Source organism: Petaurus breviceps, unplaced genomic scaffold, assembly GCF_028583685.1.
Source record: "Petaurus breviceps papuanus isolate PSGF00001 unplaced genomic scaffold, PetGlider_PUasm1.0 90903, whole genome shotgun sequence".
Classification (NCBI taxonomy): domain Eukaryota; kingdom Metazoa; phylum Chordata; class Mammalia; order Diprotodontia; family Petauridae; genus Petaurus; species Petaurus breviceps.
The window spans coordinates 1,811,362-1,830,952 of record NW_027187376.1 but is presented as its reverse complement, the minus strand read 5'-3'; the positions used below and the strand labels follow the sequence as shown (position 1 = coordinate 1,830,952).

Here is a 19,591-nt window from a genome sequence, read left to right as displayed (position 1 = left end):
GAGAGAGAGAGAGAGAGAGAGAGAGAGAGAGAGAGAGAGAGAGAGAGGGAGAGGGAGAGGGAGAGGGCATTTTCCTCCCTTTTTGATGTTTGGTGGTTTCTTAGTCAGGCTCTGACTTGGTTTCCAATAAATAGTTGTCTTTGGTGATATAGAAGATGGTTTAAAGAGTAAACTTAGGTTGACCCTGCACTTTTACACATGTGTATTTGATTGAGTATGTTGGGTAAGCAAAAAAGTGAAATTGACTAGGGAAAGGGGAAGTGGGGGACCAGGAGGGCTAAATTTTATAGTTTCTTTACTGTTATCAGAGTATGTGTATGTATGTGTATGTACTTGTGTGTTTTCACTCAATTTGTACCAGGTGGGGTGATGTCACAGGGACCCTGTTGGCCAGAGCTATAGCTCCTCCATGGAGAACCCATTTCCCCTGGAAACTGTATACTCAGGTGCAAGCTGGCGGGTCTGCAGGGTCTGAGGTCATCACTCAGACCCCAGCCAAGATATTCCAGACCCAAGCTGTTGCTTCCTTCTCTGGCCCCTTGGTCATGCATGGCTCTCCTGAGGCTAGGCCATGAGCAAGTCAAAAGTGCACAGGAATGGAATGAATTATCTTTGGAGACCAGTAAGCCCCAGTAAGCCAAGCGCTGTCTTTCTTCTCAGAAAAGATGGATATCTTTTCCTTGTTCCCTTGGTGTGTTGGCTGGCTGCATGAGCCTGGGAGGTAAATTTCTTCATGACCAGACGTGAGAGACTTCTTCAGAAAATCTGAGACGAGACAAGTTGTCCTGGAGAAGACCACAACACTTCCCTCTCCTGCCTTTCTTAACATCTGTTGGATGTTGGATTCATCAGGAATCAAATGTCCTTTGCTTCCAAATAAATACACAGAAAATAGGCTTGGGGCCAGGTTAAGGGGGGGGCAGGTCAGAGAGGTGATGGTGGGAAAAGAGGAAAAAGGATAGATGAAACCTTTAAGATAGAGTATCACAGATTCTTAATCCTTGTAAGGGAACGGAGAGGTCCTTTTATCCATTCCCAATATTCAATCCTGCATCCAACCAATCAAAAAGTAGTTATGAACTAGGCACTGTGGGGGCATACACAGTACAAGATGTGATCCCAGCCATCAAAGAGCTAAAAATCTACTTGACAAATAAAGCATAGCATTGTAAAGGGTTTATAAAAGTATAACAACACCAGGAAGTTCAATTCAATTCACCCAATTTCTATTATGTACAAGACGCTAAGGATACAAAGACAATGAAATAATCACAGTCTTCAAGGAGCTGACATTCTGCTGGGAGCGTATGGACACAGACACGTAAATATAAGGGAATTGGAGGGGGAAACAAGATGAACACCAGGGCATGTCAAGGAATAGGCCACAGATGCCACTATTACTAGCGTTTTCCCTTTTTGATTACCTCCAACTTACCTTGTTAGCACATTATTTGCGTGTTGTCTCCTCCATTAAAACAGGAGAACAAGGACTTTTTGTTTGTTTTTGTTTATTAGCTTTCTTTGTATCCCTTAGCACAGTGCCTGGCACAAAGTAAGGGCTTAATAAATGCTTGACCAACTGGCAGAGAAGGTGGCAACTGAACTGAACACTGAAAAAAAGAAGGATTCTGGGAGATAAAGTTAAGGAGGAAGTACATTTTAAATCTGGAGTATGGCTTATGCAAGTTCACGGAGGGAGAAGATGGAGTGTGGAGTTTGAGAAATAACTATTAGAATAGCTTGACATGAATATACAGTTTGTTTGTTTTTAAAGCAGTTGTTTGGACTCCTGATATGAGGACCTTTTTCACCCAGGGGATGGACTTAATATTTTAACCTTGAGGCCACAGGGAACCATTGATTGTTTTTGAGGAGAGTAGGGAGTGAGAAAATTCTGTCTTTATAAAAAAAGGTGGTAAGATAAAAAGTTTTAAGGGGAAACTAGAACCAAATTAGGGAGGACTTTTAGAAATCCTGAAGGTTGGGCTACATTTTACATCATCCAAAGCAGAAGAAATGAAAACAGCCTAGATGTTTCAGGTTTGCTCAGGATAAGACTGTTAAAGATTAAAGACACCAAAATTCCACCACCATTATTGAAACTTCCCAACCTGATCCCCTTATTCCCCTTAGCTCTTTCCATTTACCCAATATGTACAGTGAGCTGAGTACAGAGGAAAGAAAAAGAAAGAAGATAAAAAAGAAATAGAAAATAAAAGAGGATGAGAATAGATTTCTTAAGTACCCACAAGATACAAAACAGCGTGCAAAGCAGGGGTAAAGAGTAGATACAGGCCCTTACTTTGAGAAGTCCAAGAGTTTAGCAGGAGAGACAAGACCAGTACACATTACTATCAGTAGGAATATTTACAGATGATATACTGAAGTAGATTAATGGGGATATCTGGGGAGATAATGTGAGGATCTGCAGAAAACCTCTTGGAGAATATGTCCTTGAGCGATTAATAGAAATGAAGAGAGTGTTATAATTTTGTGCTGGGAGAGAGAGAGTTTGTGCTGTGGACATGAGGGACAGTAAGAGAGTATGTCTTGTCTCTAAGACTTAATTTGGCATCCATTTATATTGGAAAAATCCTAATCTTAGAATCAGAAGAGATGGGTTTCAAGTTTGCCTCTGGCACAAACTAGCTGTGTGATCCTGGCTAAGGCATTTCAGCTTCCTCATCTGGAAAATGGGCTTATACACTATCCCATCAGATAGTGGCTGTTGTGAGGAAAAATCTTTGAAAATATTGAGCCTATTAATTAAATATGAGCTCTTAATGGAGAAAAAAAGAGCCATGAATCTACTTAGCACTGTTTGGGGTTTTGCTTATAGACCTTCCATACAAGAAGAGCTCTTTGCCAATGCCCCCACCTGAAATTCTCAGACATTGTCTTTCTGAAAATTTCCCCTGAAGTTAAATGAGCTTTTGTAAAGCAAGACTGTTGTGTAATATACAGACAAGAAGAAGAGTAAATCAAACTACTCAGCTTTACCCTTTGGGGGAATTTCTTATTTTCCTGACCTAGTTACATGATTACTAGATTGGAGGATGGGGGCTGTCATTTGCTTCAACCACAGGTCATAGAATCATAGTTTTAGAATTGGAAGAGACAATAGAAGTCATTAAATACAACCCCCTCATTTTATAGATTAAGAAACTGAGACTCATGGGGTGGTTAGGTGGCACAGTTGAATAGAACACCGGCCCTGGAGTCAGGAGGACCTGGGTTCAAATCAGGCCTCAGACACTTTACACAAAAAACTAGCCGTGTGACCTTGAGCAAGTCACTTAACCCCAATTGCCCTACTTTCCTTTCTCCAAAAAAAAAAAAAGAAACTGATACCCAGAGAGATTAAGCAGTTTCCCCAAGGTCACAATATGTGGGTGGTAAAAACTTATACTCTAAATACAACCCTCTTTCCATGTATGTACCACAATGCCCCCAGCACAGAAGGAAAGAATCACTATTCCCTCAAAGACCAAATCATTTGAAGAACAATGTGGTGGTCCTCCATTTGGATATTTTTTTTCTTGCATTTGCTCATTAAGAATGCATTTCAGCCAGGTAGGTAGCAAAAGTATAAAATCATAGTGATTAGTCAGGGTGGATGGAATATGCTTGATGAATGCAAAATTTCCAACAATTTATCAGTCAAAAGGAAGTAGAATCACTGATTTCAGCAATATCCATACAAATGTCTTCCAATATTACTTTAATTTGTTTCAAAACCCAGCTAACTTGCCAGAAGGCATTATGCTAGATAGCTTAGTTATAGATGGATTTATTTTAGAAGCTCAAGACTTCTCCTCCCCCCTCCCCCATTTATTCTCCCCACCCAGGGTTAATGTCAAGGGTGGAGGAGAGGACCATTTGACCCAATCAACAATCTGAACAGCATTGCTCTTTCCCCTGCATTCTGCACCCTTTGTGGACTCTAGAAATGTGCAAAAGATTATTCTCCCAATGAACTCTCTAGGAGGGGATAGACCTGGACAAGCCCCAGGTTTCCGATAATATCAAATTTGCTGGAAAAGCACTAGCTATTTTTGCAAAGATGTTTTCAAGACCATGCAAAAAAAAAAATTGCTGTATCTTTCCAAGGAGCACTATACTGGTAGAGATACAGAGATCTCTTTCCCTTTGGGCAGCAGAATTCAAGACATCCATGAACATCAGCCTTGATGTACATGTGTAGGAACTAGAAAGAACCAGAGAGTGGGTCTAAAGCTGGAGTTCTCAGCTTTTTTATGTCAGGGACACCTTTGGCAGTCTTGTGAAGTCTATGGATGGAACCCCTTTTAGAATAATGGTTTTAAATGCAAGAAATAAAATGCATAGGAATAAAAAGAAAACTACTCATATTGAAATAGTTATCCATTTTATTTTTTAAGTTCCTAGACCTCCAGTTTAAGAACCCCTGGTCTAAAATCATGCTATTTTTAGAGTCAGAGGACCTGAGTTTGAATCTTGACTGTGCTACTAACCTTAGGCAAATTCATTACTTTCTCTTAACTTTCGTTTCCCTATCTTTAAAACGAAGACACTGGTTCCCTCCTTTTATTCCAGACAATGGGTCCTCTTGAATTGAAGCAAAAGTACTATTGGAAATAGGCTCGATTTGAAGTCAAAACCATTACCTGTCACCTAGTTTGTGTTAGCTTGGGCAAAATCATTTAACCTCTCTGACCCTCTATTCCTCAAATAGGGCACCTACGTGGTACAGTGGATAGAGACTGGCCTAGAGTCAGGAAGACCTGAGTTCAGATCCAAACTCAATCACTTACTAGTTTTATGACCCTGGAAAAGTAATTTAACTCTGTTTGCCTCAGTTCCTCATTTATAAAATTAAGTTGGAGAGGGAAATGTCAAACCACTGCAGTATCTCTGTCAAGAAAACCCCAAATGTGGCCATAAGAGTTTGATATGACTGAAAAATGACTCAATAAAATATGGGCATTGAATTAGATGACCTCCGAAGTCCCTTCCCATTCTAAATCTGTCATCCTCTGCTTTCTGTTTGGTCTTAGGTATTGGGGTGGGGCTAGGGGAAACACCAACATCTTGTATGCTATTCTTATTGAAAAGATGAAGAAATGTGAGTTAGACAGCTAATTAATTTTGTTCAGTCCAATTTTTTGTGACCTCTTTTGGAGTTTTCTTGGCAAAGAGAGTATAGTAGTTTGCCATTTCCTTCTCCATCTCATTTTACAGATTAGGAAAGTGAGGCAAACATGGTTAAGTGACCTCTCATCTTACAGAAGAAGAAACAGATAAACAAGGTTAAGTGGCCTCCCCAGGGTCACTTAATTTATCTAGGAAGTGTCTAAGGCCAGATTTGAACTCTGAAAGACAAGTCTTGATTTCAAGTCTAGTGTTCTATCCACTGTGCCACCTAGCTACTGAGTCAGATAACACAATAATATAATTAGATGGATTGAGAGTGGTTAAATGCCTAGACCAAAAGGATGGACAGAAATGACTGTAGGAGGTTTTTCACAAAGATATTCTAGTGGAAACAAGCTGGAAAGCATAGATAGGAGGGTAACCAGATAGGAAAGGATCATAAGATCATCCCCTGTAAAGGTCAGTTGAAGGAACTGGGTATATTTAGACTGAAGAACAGATTGTGCACATGTGTTAGTTGATTTCAAGCATTTCAAGGTTTATCACATGAAAGTAGGATTAGACATTTTTTTTGCTTAGTCCCAGAGGGATAGGACCAGGAACCATGGGTAGAATTTACAAAGAGGAGAATTTAGACTTTATGTAAGGAAAAGCCTTCTGACAATGAGAGCTAGCCCAAAGTGGAGGAATCAAGCACCTACTGACAAATGCAGTGCATTTCACTCTTGGTGGTGGTCTTCAAGAATACCCTGTTTGATTGCTTGTCATTTATGTTCTATTGTTGAGCTTATTTTTGTTCATGAATGGGACTAAATGGACCCTGAGGCCCACTTTCCATTTCTGAGATTCTATGATTTTGATAAATGCATTGGATAATTTGCAAAGCAAAGTGTTCTGTGAGGTCTGGAGGGAAGGTTGTTGCAAACTGGGGGGATGTGTGAAGACTTCATAAAGGAGACAATCTTGAGGTAGTCTTCAATGAATGGATAGGAAGGAAAAATCAAAGAGGGAAGGAGGGTGGCCCAGATTTAGGGAATGGAGTACGGAAAAGCATGGAGGTAGTGTTGTGGGGGAGGGCTTGGGGTAAGGGGACAACAAAGTAATTTATTTTCTCTAGAGTGTAGTGTGTTTAGGGAGGTAAATTTAGATAAATACATAAAGTTACCATGGTACTTTCACCACCTTGTGGGGGGCCTTGAGTACCAAGTACAGGAACTTGAACTTTATTGGGGAGGCAATAGGGAATGACAGAATGACTTTCTCCCCACCAGGACTGGTCATTTGAATCCTTCCTAGATTCCCTGGGCACCTACTGGTGTAGCTCTCTGGACACCTGCCACTAGTTAGACATAACTGTAGGTGTCATTCTTCTGGGTCTTGTTTACACACATGCTGCCTTTTCTTTTAACAGAGGAATAAAATGATAAGATTGATATATAAGAAAAAGCATTCAGATAGTTGGATAAGGGATGGGGATGAGAGTAGAGACAGAAAGACCTGTAAGGGGAATATTGCAATAGCCCAGGTAGATGATAATGAAGACTTCCACTAGGGTGGAAACAATGGAAATAGTTGAGGATAGGGGTCATGAATTCATGAAATCAGTGTGATGTCATGGAATTCTTCAGAGATGCCCAGCAGCCCTAGAACAGGAGAGAAGGTAGATGGTGGAGCTCACTCAGGATGAGTATGCTCAGTTAGGAATAATGGAAAGTTGAGGGGCAAGAAACATAATAAAGTATGAATAGAAATATGAGACATGACTATAAATACAAGGGAACTGAGGTGTAGGACAGTCACCAAGGAGCTAGGATATGGGGATGAGACCAAGATGAGTGTTTAGACTGACATCATGGAATCAGAGATTTAGAGCTGGGAAGCCACATGATATAACTTCCTCACTGACAGATGAGGAAACTGAGGTTAAATGCCTTGCTGAATATCACAGGAGTACTCAATGCTGAGTTGTTGGAACCATTGCTCTAAGATGCCTTTCTAACTCCCCAAGTGGTTTCTGAGTCTAATGGCAGTTGAAATATGCTTATCCTAGGGTTAAGGGGTGAGAGGTAGGGGAGCCAGGCAGGCCAGAAAACCCCAGGCCAAAAACACTCAACACCCACTTTTACCACATGGAACAATCAGTGAAGCATTCTGAGGTGTGATCCTGTTTCACTCTTTCCGCCTCTAGCTAGAAATTAAGATGAAATCAGCCTCTTGGCTTTGGAAAATTCATCTCCCTTCATTACTTATTTCTTCTTCATAGAAGAAAGTTGACAACAATAATCCTCAGCTCCCAGAAAGCATCCTCAGTCCAGCTTTGACCTCCCGCTGTGTCTCAGAGGTGGTGCATATAATAGCATACAATAATTTGCTCATCACCTCCTCGCCTTTTGCCCAAACCATTCTCCCCAGCCTGGAATGTCCTTTTCCCTCTCCTTTGCCAAGCCACATCCCCTACCTCCCGCCAAGCTTTCCTCACAACTCATTTTCTCCATGGAACCTTCCCAAAATGTCATCTTTTCCCCCCTTCCTTCCTCTTTCTCCCCACCAGGACTGGTCATTTGAATCCTTCCTAGATTCCCTGGGCACCTACTGGTGTAGCTCTCTGGACACCTGCCACTAGTTAGACATAACTGTAGGTGTCATTCTTCTGGGTCTTGTTTACACACATGCTGCCTTTCTTTACCACCCTGGAGAGTATTTTGAGGGTAGAGACAATGTATATTTCCTCAATCAATCCTCCCCACCCAGATTGACGGTTTTATGAAGGCAAACTAGGCCATCTTTTGCCTCAATTCCTACTAGCCTTTAATTACTTAATGGGTATTGCTTTGGAAAAACTGAGATCTGGGAAAGACCTTAGCTTAACAAAGCCAAGGTCTCCCACTGCATCAGGGTCCATTGCCAGTTGTCCTGTCCTGTATCTTGTCACTAGAGTTTGATGACTGGAGGAGAAAGTGAGGCTGATGGCTTTGCATAGCCCTCTCTCACTTAAATCCAATTCACTTGCAAGCCAAGCCATCAACCTACTGATGTCATTGGTCTCCTTGAGAAGGAAGCATAAACAACAACAACCAATGAATCCTCATGGCACCTGGCAGATAGATGGGCATCAAGTGAGTGCCCTACTATTATGGTTTGATGAATAGATTGATTAACTGAATGAATGAATCACTTATTATGCACTTACTGTGTACAGAGCACTTAAGATACAAATAGAAAAGACAAGCCCTGCTTTTAGCAAGCTTACGTTCTAATAGGAAAGACAACATATATAGAAGGTTTCAGCTACAAGTTGCTTGGGAAGGTCCTGTGGTCCTTTTTGATGTTATTTTCATGAAAAAATAGCAGTTTCTGATATAGAACTTATTGACTGAAAGAGATAAGAGAAGGTACTTAGTCCATGGAGCATTTATGAAGTGACTGCGAGGCAAAAGGGATCGTTCTAAGCCCTGAAGATTCAGGCAACAGTCCCTAACTTTCAAGGAATTTATGTTCTACTGGAAACACAGTTGATTAGGAGGTAATTTGGGGTGGGAACACCAATAATAAGGGGCAGAATTGGGATGACTTTTGAGAGGTCAGGGAAGGCTTCCTGGAGGGGTAACAAATGAACTAAGCCTTGAAAAAATCTATTGATATTTCTCCTTCATTTGCTTCCTTTGCAGATGATCTTAGGCTCAGGAAATTTCCAGAGTTCTTATCTGTCTGTTACTTGTGTATTTCCCTCAATAGATCATAATTTCCTTTAGACAAAAGACCACATTTTGTATTTCTTCTTTATCTCTCACAGCATTTAGAACAGTTCTGGATAAAGAGTAGGCTTGTTAAATGAGAATGAATACTAAGCAGGACAAAGCACTGAGTCCCAGTTTTGGCCTCCAGTTGCCCCTAAGCCACACCAAAGTTTCTGCCCTAGGTTTGAGCCTTGACTCGGCCATTTACTAGATGGGAAAGTCACTTAAACCCTCTATCTGAGCCTCAGTTTCCTCTTTTGTAAAATAGAGACAGTGATACTTGTACCACCTTTATGGGAGATATTTGAACCAGGATATGGAGAGTATTATTTGCATTATTCTGAATTCTGTTGAATTTCCCTGAAGCCTCATTGGCGAATGGACTTTAATGATCTAGCTTCTAGATAAGAACAGAGCTTGTTTGGAGCTCCAATCCCATCATCCTTTCCTTCCACTGTGGGAGGCCACAAAGAGGAAAATAATATAAAGAATGACTTGGCCCCAGGCTTCCAAACTCTCCTAGGGAATTGTTTTTCTTTGGGTAATTCTGTCCCTTGTAGCATATGTCTTTATGATATCCCCATGACCAGTTGAAATTGATACAGTCGAATCAATCCCCCAGTAATCTGTGGGAGAATTCAGTTTTCTTTTAAAGAGAATTGACTCTTTAAAAAAAGATTATTTTTGGCATTCTTTGCTTTAGAATCCTTACCTTCATCCCCTCTTCCCTGAATGTCTCTGGGCAACACTGTCGCCATCATCACCCCTGCCATGAATCCGTATGTGCCAGAGAATCTGTTGGCAACAGGGGGTTGTTAGGTGTCAGGGGAGAGAGAGGGAGGCCCATGGAGGCAGGGCTGAACTATGTACGACTGAACTTCATCTCTGAAATGCCCTTGTCTGGCTAGAGCCCAGCTGGAGGGCCCTGACCTTCTAAGCAGGCACAAAGCCCCCTCCTGTTTGAGTTGGCTTTCTCCCTGTTCCATGAGTTGGTTCCCTGTCCTGTCTTCCTCTCTCTAATGTGTGGGCTCATTTCCCTCCACTGAGCCTGAGAGCTATTGTTTTTTTCCCCAGTCTTCTGTAGTCATGCAGAAAACCCTGGGTAACGGACCCTTTGTATTATTATTTACTTTTTTGATTACATATATATCGTTCCTTTCCTCTATGCTAAAGACATGGATTTGCCGTTGGAGTAACCGCCTGGGAAAAACATTCCACTCCTCCGGGTGGAAACACCCTATTGCCCTGAACATGAGGCAGGGGATGAGTGTTCAGATTTGGAGAAAGAAGTAGGAACAAGGGAGTGAGAGCAGACAGGCTGTTCAAATATCTGACGTAAGAGGAGATGGGAGAATAACCCAGTGGGTCAGCCCGAAAGGGAAGGCTGGCCAAGGAAAGACTATGTTGTTTATGCTCCCAAGTAGGAGTAATGGTTAAAGTGAAGGAAGCCCAGGAGGTCTGGCATAGGAAGAATTGATCTATGTCTTGCCTTCTCTCCAACTTCTCCGCTAAAAATGATTTTGAGAAGGGAGGATTATGGAAGATTGGAATAGGGTGGAGATGGAGGCAAAAAGAAGTACTTTCTGTTGTTCATTTGTTTCAGTAGCATCTGACTCTTTGCAATCCCATTTGGGGTTTTCTTGACAAAGATACTAGACTAGTTTACCATTTCCTTCTCATTTTACAGAGAAGGAAACTGAGGCAAGCAGGGCAGTTTGCCTTGGACAGTTAGTATCTGAGACTGAATTTGAACTTGGGTCTTCCTGACTCCTGGCCCAGCTCTCTTTCCTACTGTGCTACCGAGCTGCTTCAGAAAGAAGCACAGAAGCATACCCTTTGACCCAGCAATACTCCTTCTAGGGCTGTATTTGAAAAAGAACTTAAAAATAGGAAAGGACCCACATGTACAAAAATATTTATAGCAGTTCTCTTTGTGGTGGCCAAGAACTGGAGATTGAGGGGATGCCCATCAGTTTGGGAATGACTGAACAAGTTGTGGTATATAAATGAAATGGAATATGATTGTTCTATAAGAAATGATGAACAAGCAGACTTCAGAAAAACCTGGAAAGATTTAAATGAACTGATGCTGAGTGAAGTGAGCAGAACCAGAACATTGTACACAGTAACAACCACAGTCTGTGATGACTGATTTTGATAGACTTAGCCATTCTCAGCAATGCAAGGACCTAAAACAATTCCAAAGTATTCATGATGGAAAATGCCGTCCACATCCAGACAAAGAGCTATGGAGTCTGAATGGAGAGTGAAGTAAACTATTTCCTTTTTTTGTTTTGTTTTGTTTTTTCTTTCTCATGGTTTCTCCCATTCTTTATAATTCTTCTACACAATATGACTAATGTGGAAATATGTTTAATAGGAATGTCTATGTAGAACCTATATCAGCTTGCATGCCCTCTTGGGGAGGGAGGGGGATAAATTTAAAATTTATGGGAGTAAATGTTGAAAACTAAAAATAAATAGAACAACTAAAAAAAGAATCTCCATTATAACATAACAAAAAACCCCCAAAACAAAACCAAAGTAAAAAGCCAAAACAAAACAAATTATACTTTTATTTGCTAACTACTTTATGAAGTAAATGGAATTTCCAGTTCATTTATGATCTTAAAGAAAAATGATCTTAAAGAGTGTCAGCAATGAAACAGCTTGTTCATTTTGAAGTTCTTATGTGTTATAAAATCATAAATTCATAATTTAGTGCTAGATATTAGTGCCAAGGATGTTGTATGTTTGAATTTCCAAATGGGATTTTCTTCACACACTTGAGCAATCAATAAAAAACTTCTTTTGTGGAAAAAAAAAGAAAGAAGCACTGAAACATGTGAATTGCATTTCCCCCATTCTTCTCACATTGAACTCTAGTTTCTCTTTGTCTTTTACTTTTTCTGGTACAAAAGGAAAAAAAGGAGATAGAGTCTCAGCCTCCCTCCCTCCAATTGAAACATGTTGATGTTTTTGATATTGAAAGGATTGACCCACTGGTTCTCAAGCTCTGTCCAGGATAGAGTAAAAGGAATGGCAACAGGAGAGACTGAGGCTAGAAAACGGGGAGGGTAATATTCTGGGCCTGGGAATAAGTCAAGGAAGGATCAGAGATTTAGAGCTGGAAGAAAACCTGAAAGTCACTGAATCCAATTCCCTCATTTTACAAATGAGGAAACCAGAAAGGTTTTTTCAATGGGTTCCTAAACAGCACACAGCTAGGAGATGTTTGAGGTGGGTTTTCCTGACTCCATTCAGTGCTCTTCCCATAATTCCACACTGCCTCAGGAAGGAAATTGGGGTGATTCCTCTCCCGGAGACTTTTCAAGAAAAAAAAAAACCTGCTGGCTTTAAAGCACTGTTTTACCTGAAGGCAAGGCGGGGTAGATATGAAGACTTTGTAATGCCATTAATTTTTTTTTTTGGCATTGCATTTACTGAAATCTCCAATCACTTTCTAGTCATGGTTTAATTTCCCCTCATGAATTCCTATGACATCTGGTAGGAGCAGCTTCATCTTACAGCTAGGGATGGTTCTGATCCATATGACATTAAGGAGAAACATCAAATACTCTAAGTGTTACCTTATATCCCTCCTTGTGTATGGCACAGAGACTACCCAATTAGAGAAACTATGTCATTCTATTTGAAATGATTCCTACCTCTATCTGATATTGTGAATTTCTGGATTTTTTCCTGGAAGGTAGTGGGGAGACATATGAATCTAAGGGAAAAGAAGATCCTATTCTTTGTAGATTCCCCAAGTGAAATTATTAAGGAGCTATTGGCTTGCTGATTACTGGGATACTAGGGTCATAAGCTGAACAAGTTGTTAATACCAAGACGGTTGTTAATAGAATTACTAGAGCCTTTTTCTCATGGGAGCTGAGTCCAATGGAACTCTAGCTTTGGCTAAAGGGAGAGTTATTTCCCCCTCTTTGAGTAGGTTATTTAGAATCTTGGTCTCCAGGTCTTTTCTACCAGACTTCCTTTCATTTTGCTTTTCACTTCCACACATTCTGGTGTGCCAATCACTGAGAATCCCTCAAAGAGTTTGGCCAAAATGGAACACATTTCCTTCTCCCCTAAAACTTCCTTTCTTCAGTCTTATAGAACATGTACAATTTTTTTTTTTATGAGCAATTGGGTTTAAGTAACTTGCTCAAGGTTACACGGCCAGGTGTTTCTGGGTGGGTGCTAAGTGTCGGAGCCTGGATTCGATCCCCAGGTCATCCCGACACTGTAGCCGGTGCTCTTACTCGCTGTGCTACCTGGCCGCTCTGAACATGTACAATTTAAATGTCCAATTTGCAGTCACAGAAACTTAGATTTGAGGGGACCTAAGAGGCATCTAGGAACTAGAAGGTAGGATGGCTATTTTTTTAGATCTACCTTATTTTCCTGGCTCAAGAAGCTCAGGGTGGGGAAATCTGAATCTGTAGATGACTAATTGCTGACCATGAAGGGAGTGCTCCAGTCCTTGAACAGAATTGCTAACTGAATTTGTGCTATCAGGCTGGGTGGTTGGTGTAAGAGTCCTGTAGGAATTCCCTCTAAGGTATCATTTTTCCATATCCAGTCAAACAGGCAGTTGGATTAGTGAGGGCCAATAGTTTTCTCTGAAAGCTACTGAATGAACCTGATGACTTAGATCAGGCTTTCCTCTAGTTTCTTCTCCTTCCCTCCCCTTCCCTTCCCTCCCCTTCTGTCCCCTCTCTTTTCCTCTCCCTCTCCTCTCCTTCTCCCCTCCTCTCTTTTCCCCTTCCCTTTCCTCTCCCCTCCTCCCCTTCCCTTTTCCTTTTATCTTTCAGAGATGCAATTGAGGTCACCCACCATGGTCAATGGTTGAAGAGGACAATTATCTTGGTCCCAAGATGTGGTATTGGCCATGGCTTCATTTGGAAGAATTTGACATGCTGGGTGATTATGGAAATCTAGCCCTGTTTGCCTCCCTCATTTATTAAAAGTTACTGTAGTGTCTTGGGAAATAATAGCAAGACATTCTAGAGTGATTACACATGGTTTCTGTTTTCTGCTACTTAATGACTTGTGCAAGTTGCTTTCCTTGAGTCTTGGGTTCTTCAACTATAAAACAATGATATTGAATTAAGTGAGTTCTAGATTTAAGTCCCAGTTGACACTGGGGGAGAGTTCATAGAATAATGATTAGAGGAAGTTGGTGGTGACTCATTGCTGAGGGATACTGAGGCAATGTTTGTTGGCCAAACATAAATAGCAGAAAGGTCTTCTTTCTTCCTTATTTGTCTTTCTAGAATTTGATGGGAAAACTCCTGATAATGGGAAATCTGACAAGTGAAATGAAGACTTGACATGTCTGATGACTGATGTGAGGATAAATGATAAGACTCAAAAAACTTAGGACATGCTGTATGATGGCCTGGACAAATTAAAAAATAATACCTTAGGGGCCCATATGGTGTTTTAATTATTGTTTATTTAAGGTAGGGGAAGTAAGGGTAAGGGAGTGATTTGGGGAGTAATCGGCAGATAAAAAGACCCATATGAGAACAGGACTGGATTTCTGGATGATTCCTTAAAGTTTAAGAATTGTTTTTGATAAGGAATGGTATATACCTAACAAGGACTGGTGAAAATATATTTCCTTGGAATCTTCTACACCTACTTAATAGTTCTTTAAGCTAAAAAGGAAGAAAGATGGAGAAAATTATCCATGTAAATCTGGCAAACCTAAGACCACAGAGAGTAGAAAAGGAAGAATAATGGTAGGAGAGAAGTCATTCATTGCAGATAATATTTGTGAAGAAGGCTAACAATAAAATCTGTGTCTCCAGTGGTCTTTCTTTTTTTTAAACTTTATTCATTATTCTTTTTTTTTTTTGCTATTTTTTAAAGAGGGGCCAATTGGGGTTAAGTGACTTGCCCAAGGTCACATGGCTAGTTTATTTTTGTGTTAAGTGTCTGAGGCCATATTTGAACTCAGGTCCTCCTGACTCCAGGGTGGGTTCTCTATTCACTGTGCCATCTAGCCGCCCTCCCCCTTTTTTAACTTTATTATTATTATTATTTTTGCTTTTCCAATGGTTTTTCTATAAATGCACCAGGTATGGGTAATAAACCAAGTTCATTAGAAATTCTGATAACAGGAGATAAAATTAAACACACATGTCACTGAAACATAGTAGGATAGGACTCATGACTGAAATATGTCACTAAAGATGACCTTTATATTTAAAAATTTAATAAAACACATTTATATTTAAAAAGAATAAATATAGTTCAGCTTAGTAGAATAGATATTCAAGTGAGAGAATTCAGGAGAAAGACACATTATAGAGAGCATTTGGGTGAGGGTTAATGGAAGTAAAAATAGACTAGGATATTTGTGGGGATATTCTACTGACCGCCCTGACAGAAAAAGTAACTAAATGAAGAGTATGAAAAATAGATCACAAACTTGGGATGGAAGTGTATATTATAGAGATGAGGCACATTAATTTTCCAGACATCTTCTGTCATGATATCTGTGCCAAAAGCACAGTAGTTAATATATTTTTTTAAATTTTATTTTCCTTAACTACACTTTCATCATTTAAAAAATAGAGGAAGTGACAAGAGGAACTGCTATCCTTGGGTAGTTTCAAGTTGCTAAGGAAGACAACTAGTTTCTAAAGCAGAAATAAGTGAAATTTTGTGTACAAGTAACATCCAATGCTTGGGAATAAAATGGAGAAATGTGGTACCAGATGAACCTAGTACAATTAGGTATATTTGGAACTTGTTGAATTATTTGACCCTAAGAAATGAATTAATGCCACCTTAAATAGAAGTTCTTAACCTGAAGTCCATCGATTCCTAAGAAACTTGTTGATCAGTTTCAGGAAATCTTTGAACTTGGATAGGTGAAAAAATTACATCTTTATTTTTAATAATCTCTGAAATTTATTATTTAAAAAAACATTCGTATAAGGGGTTTAAAAGTTTTACAATATTACCAAAGAAGTACATGATAGAAAAAAAAAGTTGATAACCTCTGAAGGATCTGTCCTTGACCCTTCACTGTTCAATATTTTTTATAAATAACTCTGATTAAGGGATACATGACCATCTTGCCAATTTTCAGCAGATAGGAAGTTGGAGGCATAGGTAATAGTCTAGATAACAGGATCCAAAAAGTTCTCAGAGATTTCTTGCCCCACATCTAATTTAAGTGGTGCCTTCCCTTCAGCTGCAGGATACTGGAGAGTCCAACATTACTCTCACTATCGTGGCAACACTTAAGTAATCATTTTAAGAGATGTGATAAAATATTCTCTACATTTGACTTTTTATGCATTTGCTTCAAGGAGGCAATATGGTGTTGTTGAAAAATCCTTTTTTGTGCCCCCATTTGCTTCCCACTGTGGGGGTGCTGACTGAAATGGATTATGGAGCTTTACAGGATGTTTTACCTATGTCATCTGAATCAATATGAGTTCTGTGTTCTCTCTAAGAGCTAGACAATTGTCATGATCATTTAGTTGGTTGCCTCTAGGTAGCCAAAGTTTCTAGGAACATTTCATATATATATATATATATTTTTTTTAAATAGTGAATCTTATTTAATGAACCCATTGATGACAAAATTGTATTAATGTCTCAAGTTATTTTGATGAGGATATGGGCATACTTGGATTGGAATTTTGAAAAGTCCTTTTTGAGTTTGACAGCATGAATCCAATTAGCAGACCAAATACACCAAAACAATGATTTTTTTTAAAGCTTACCAATGACTATGAATGAATGTATCCTTTTACAATATTTAACAGAAAATGTATGGAGGGTATATGTTGTGCATGTAGGTTATATCTGTCCACATAAGTTATAAGGTGGCTCACACAGTTATTGATAGGTATTTATGAAATCTTGTTCATCTTTCTCCAAGGAAGATTGATTCTTGACTAGAAGGGAACAATAAATGGATCACAAGGCTGCCTTCTCCATTATTCTCTGAGAGAAGAGGTGCCAGTCTACAATTATATCTATTTGTTGTTCTAAATATTATTGATTTAGCATAATTTTTTTAAGTTTCAAAAGCAACAAAGTCACTAGCTTCTCTGATTACTATCCCTAACCCAAACTCTGTCCCATTGAATGCTACTTACATAAAAACCCATCACAAATAATGAATCATGAGTAAATCCATTTTTACCATGTGAAATGGTAAAGGCAACACAGAGAATCAAAGCAGCACAAAGAACAAAATGAACAATTCAATGCTAATTAAAAATTTTACAATAGTGGTGTAAGCAACAAAGAAATTAAAGAAGAAAACCCCCTAAATGGAACATATAGAAAATATGTTTTCTATATGATCCCCAAAAGTCCAGTACAATGCAAATGCAAATGAGATCTAACATGAAACAGAAATCTTGGATGTAATAAAATCAATGATAGAACAATGAAGTCAAGGAAGATTACAAACTTTAGCTTCTCTGTAAAATTGGAAAAATAATAGAAGCTGACATAGTCCATTCTTTTTGGCTAAGGTTTTTCACACTAGTATATAAATTACTAGCAACGCATGTTACCAATTTCCTCTCAGGCATAAGCCTGATCCCAACTTTTTTTTTAAACAAAAGGCATTATGTTCATATCTTCTAATAAGTGAAACTTTCAAATGTTTTTTTGTTTTTTTCCACAAAGCATTTGCAGCTTGCATCACCAAAAAAGAAATACTCCACTAACACAAGAAAATAATATATTCACTTAGGAGTATGAAGTATGTGATAGAACATTTAAGGGTGTCCAGAGCAACTTTAATCCTTTAATTATTTCAGAAGCTACTTGAAACCAGGCTAAAATTTATACTTCCTTTAGACTGCAACACCTTTGACTCAGTTCAGTATTCAGGGGTTGAATATATAAAATACACATAAATATAATGAGAACATTATAGCACTTGATCTTGACATGGAAACTATTCTCTATTTAAAACATACTACCAGCATAATGTTAAAATAATTGATATTAAATATGACACCTCTCAAGGTGACAGTTTAAATCTGTTATGGTTCTGCCGAGCTTTAAACCTATGATCAACTTTCCCAAAGAGAACTGAGTATATCTTCCCAGTTATAAGAGAATTATATAAAACACTCTTACTAATCACTTGATGCATATAAATGGCATGAAGTTATATGACTTTACCAATAAACACATAATACAGCTGCTTCATCTAATGACTTTTTTTCTCCAATGATATAAAAAGGGTATTTGGACTCAATTACAATAAAATTTCTTATTGACACTAAGAGAGAAAAAAAGTCTCTTTGCATACAAATACTAAATAAATAAAGAAACAAACAAACAAATAGATAAACAAACCTTATGCTTTGGGCCTTACATTCTATTTGTAGATATAAAACAGGCCTAAAAACTAAACAAGTAACCAAGTCGTGTAACCATAGCATTATTACTTTATGTTACCCGTAATCTTCAGGGCAAAACATTGATCCATAGTAATTTAGTAACAGTTTTTAATAGATATTGCCATATTGAATACTCATAAATTGTAAAATTATGTGGTATGAGAAGCTTTTAAAATATAGAGATTTAGTGGAAGAAATCAGAACCATCTGGGAACAAGATTAGTACCGACCGTTTTCATCTTCTTATCTGCTCCTGGACTTGTCTCAAAGATGCTTTCAACAAGTTCATAGAAGATGAGGTGATACTTTAGTACTCTATTCAATTACAAAACGGAGTCATTTTATCCATTTAACGTAACAGTTCACAACACATTAAATTTAAAAGGAAATTAAGAGAGCAACATATCCTTAGACATTGAAGTTCATGAACAGATGAGAACAAAAGGATAGGCAAGAGGCTGAACTTGTAATTTTACTGGTCTTGAGAACTAATGATGGTAGAACTGGGAGGACTTTCCCAGAGGCGGGGCTGGACATTAATGAGCATGCTACTACAGCTCACTTTTAGGAAAGCCCAGTGTGGGGATAATACACATCATCAGTCATGATTGTAGAACATGAGTACCTTCCTTTTACACAAATCGGTCACATTAATATCATTAATTATGAAACATTCACCAAACAAGAAGGCAAAAGCCAGAGTGATTGTAATTGAGCATTTACTAAATAGAAGACAAAGGTAGGAATAATAATAATAAATTATAAAAATGCAACAACCCATGCATAAACCTAGTTCACACTCACCAATTCATGAAGAGTTCATGAAAGGAGAATGGGCACAAATTTATAGAACCCTAGTGTATCAGCAATGCAATATTTGCAATGCCTATGAAAATTACAGATATGCTGATGTAATTATCCATCACAAAATACCGCGTTTCCCCGATAACAAGACCTATCCCAAAAATAAGCCCTCCCCTTACTGTGTAAGATTCCTCTAAAATAAGCCCTCCCCCAAAAATAAGCCCTATTGAGATTGCTACTGTAGTGAAGGTGATCCCCTGCGCTACATGCTACATTACAGTACCCTCTGTGTGCACAGTCCCCCCCCCCCATGAAACGCATGCCGTGCTCCGAGCTGCATCCAATCAGAGCTGCAGCAGTGAGCACATCATCCTGTTCTTCCCCAGTGATTTGCTTATTGAATAAAGGTACAATTTTTTGTTCACATTTACCTGTTTATTAAAATTGCTGTCAATGTTCATTAAAATAAGCCCTCCCCTGAAAATAAGCCCTCTGGTGTTTTTCTGTCCAAAAAAAATAAGA

At 38.9% G+C, this 19,591-nt stretch overlaps 1 long non-coding RNA gene across 1 annotated transcript in view; it reads right to left on the bottom strand.

Moving 5' to 3' along the window:
* The window catches only part of LOC138151563 (uncharacterized), a 99,149-nt gene extending 80,442 nt beyond the window's left edge, over window positions 1-18,707 (bottom strand). Inside the window, exon 1 of the long non-coding RNA XR_011165861.1 lies at window positions 18,496-18,707. This is a non-coding gene — a long non-coding RNA (uncharacterized lncRNA). The remainder of the gene's footprint in view (window positions 1-18,495) is intronic.
* Window positions 18,708-19,591: the final 884 nt, after the last annotated feature.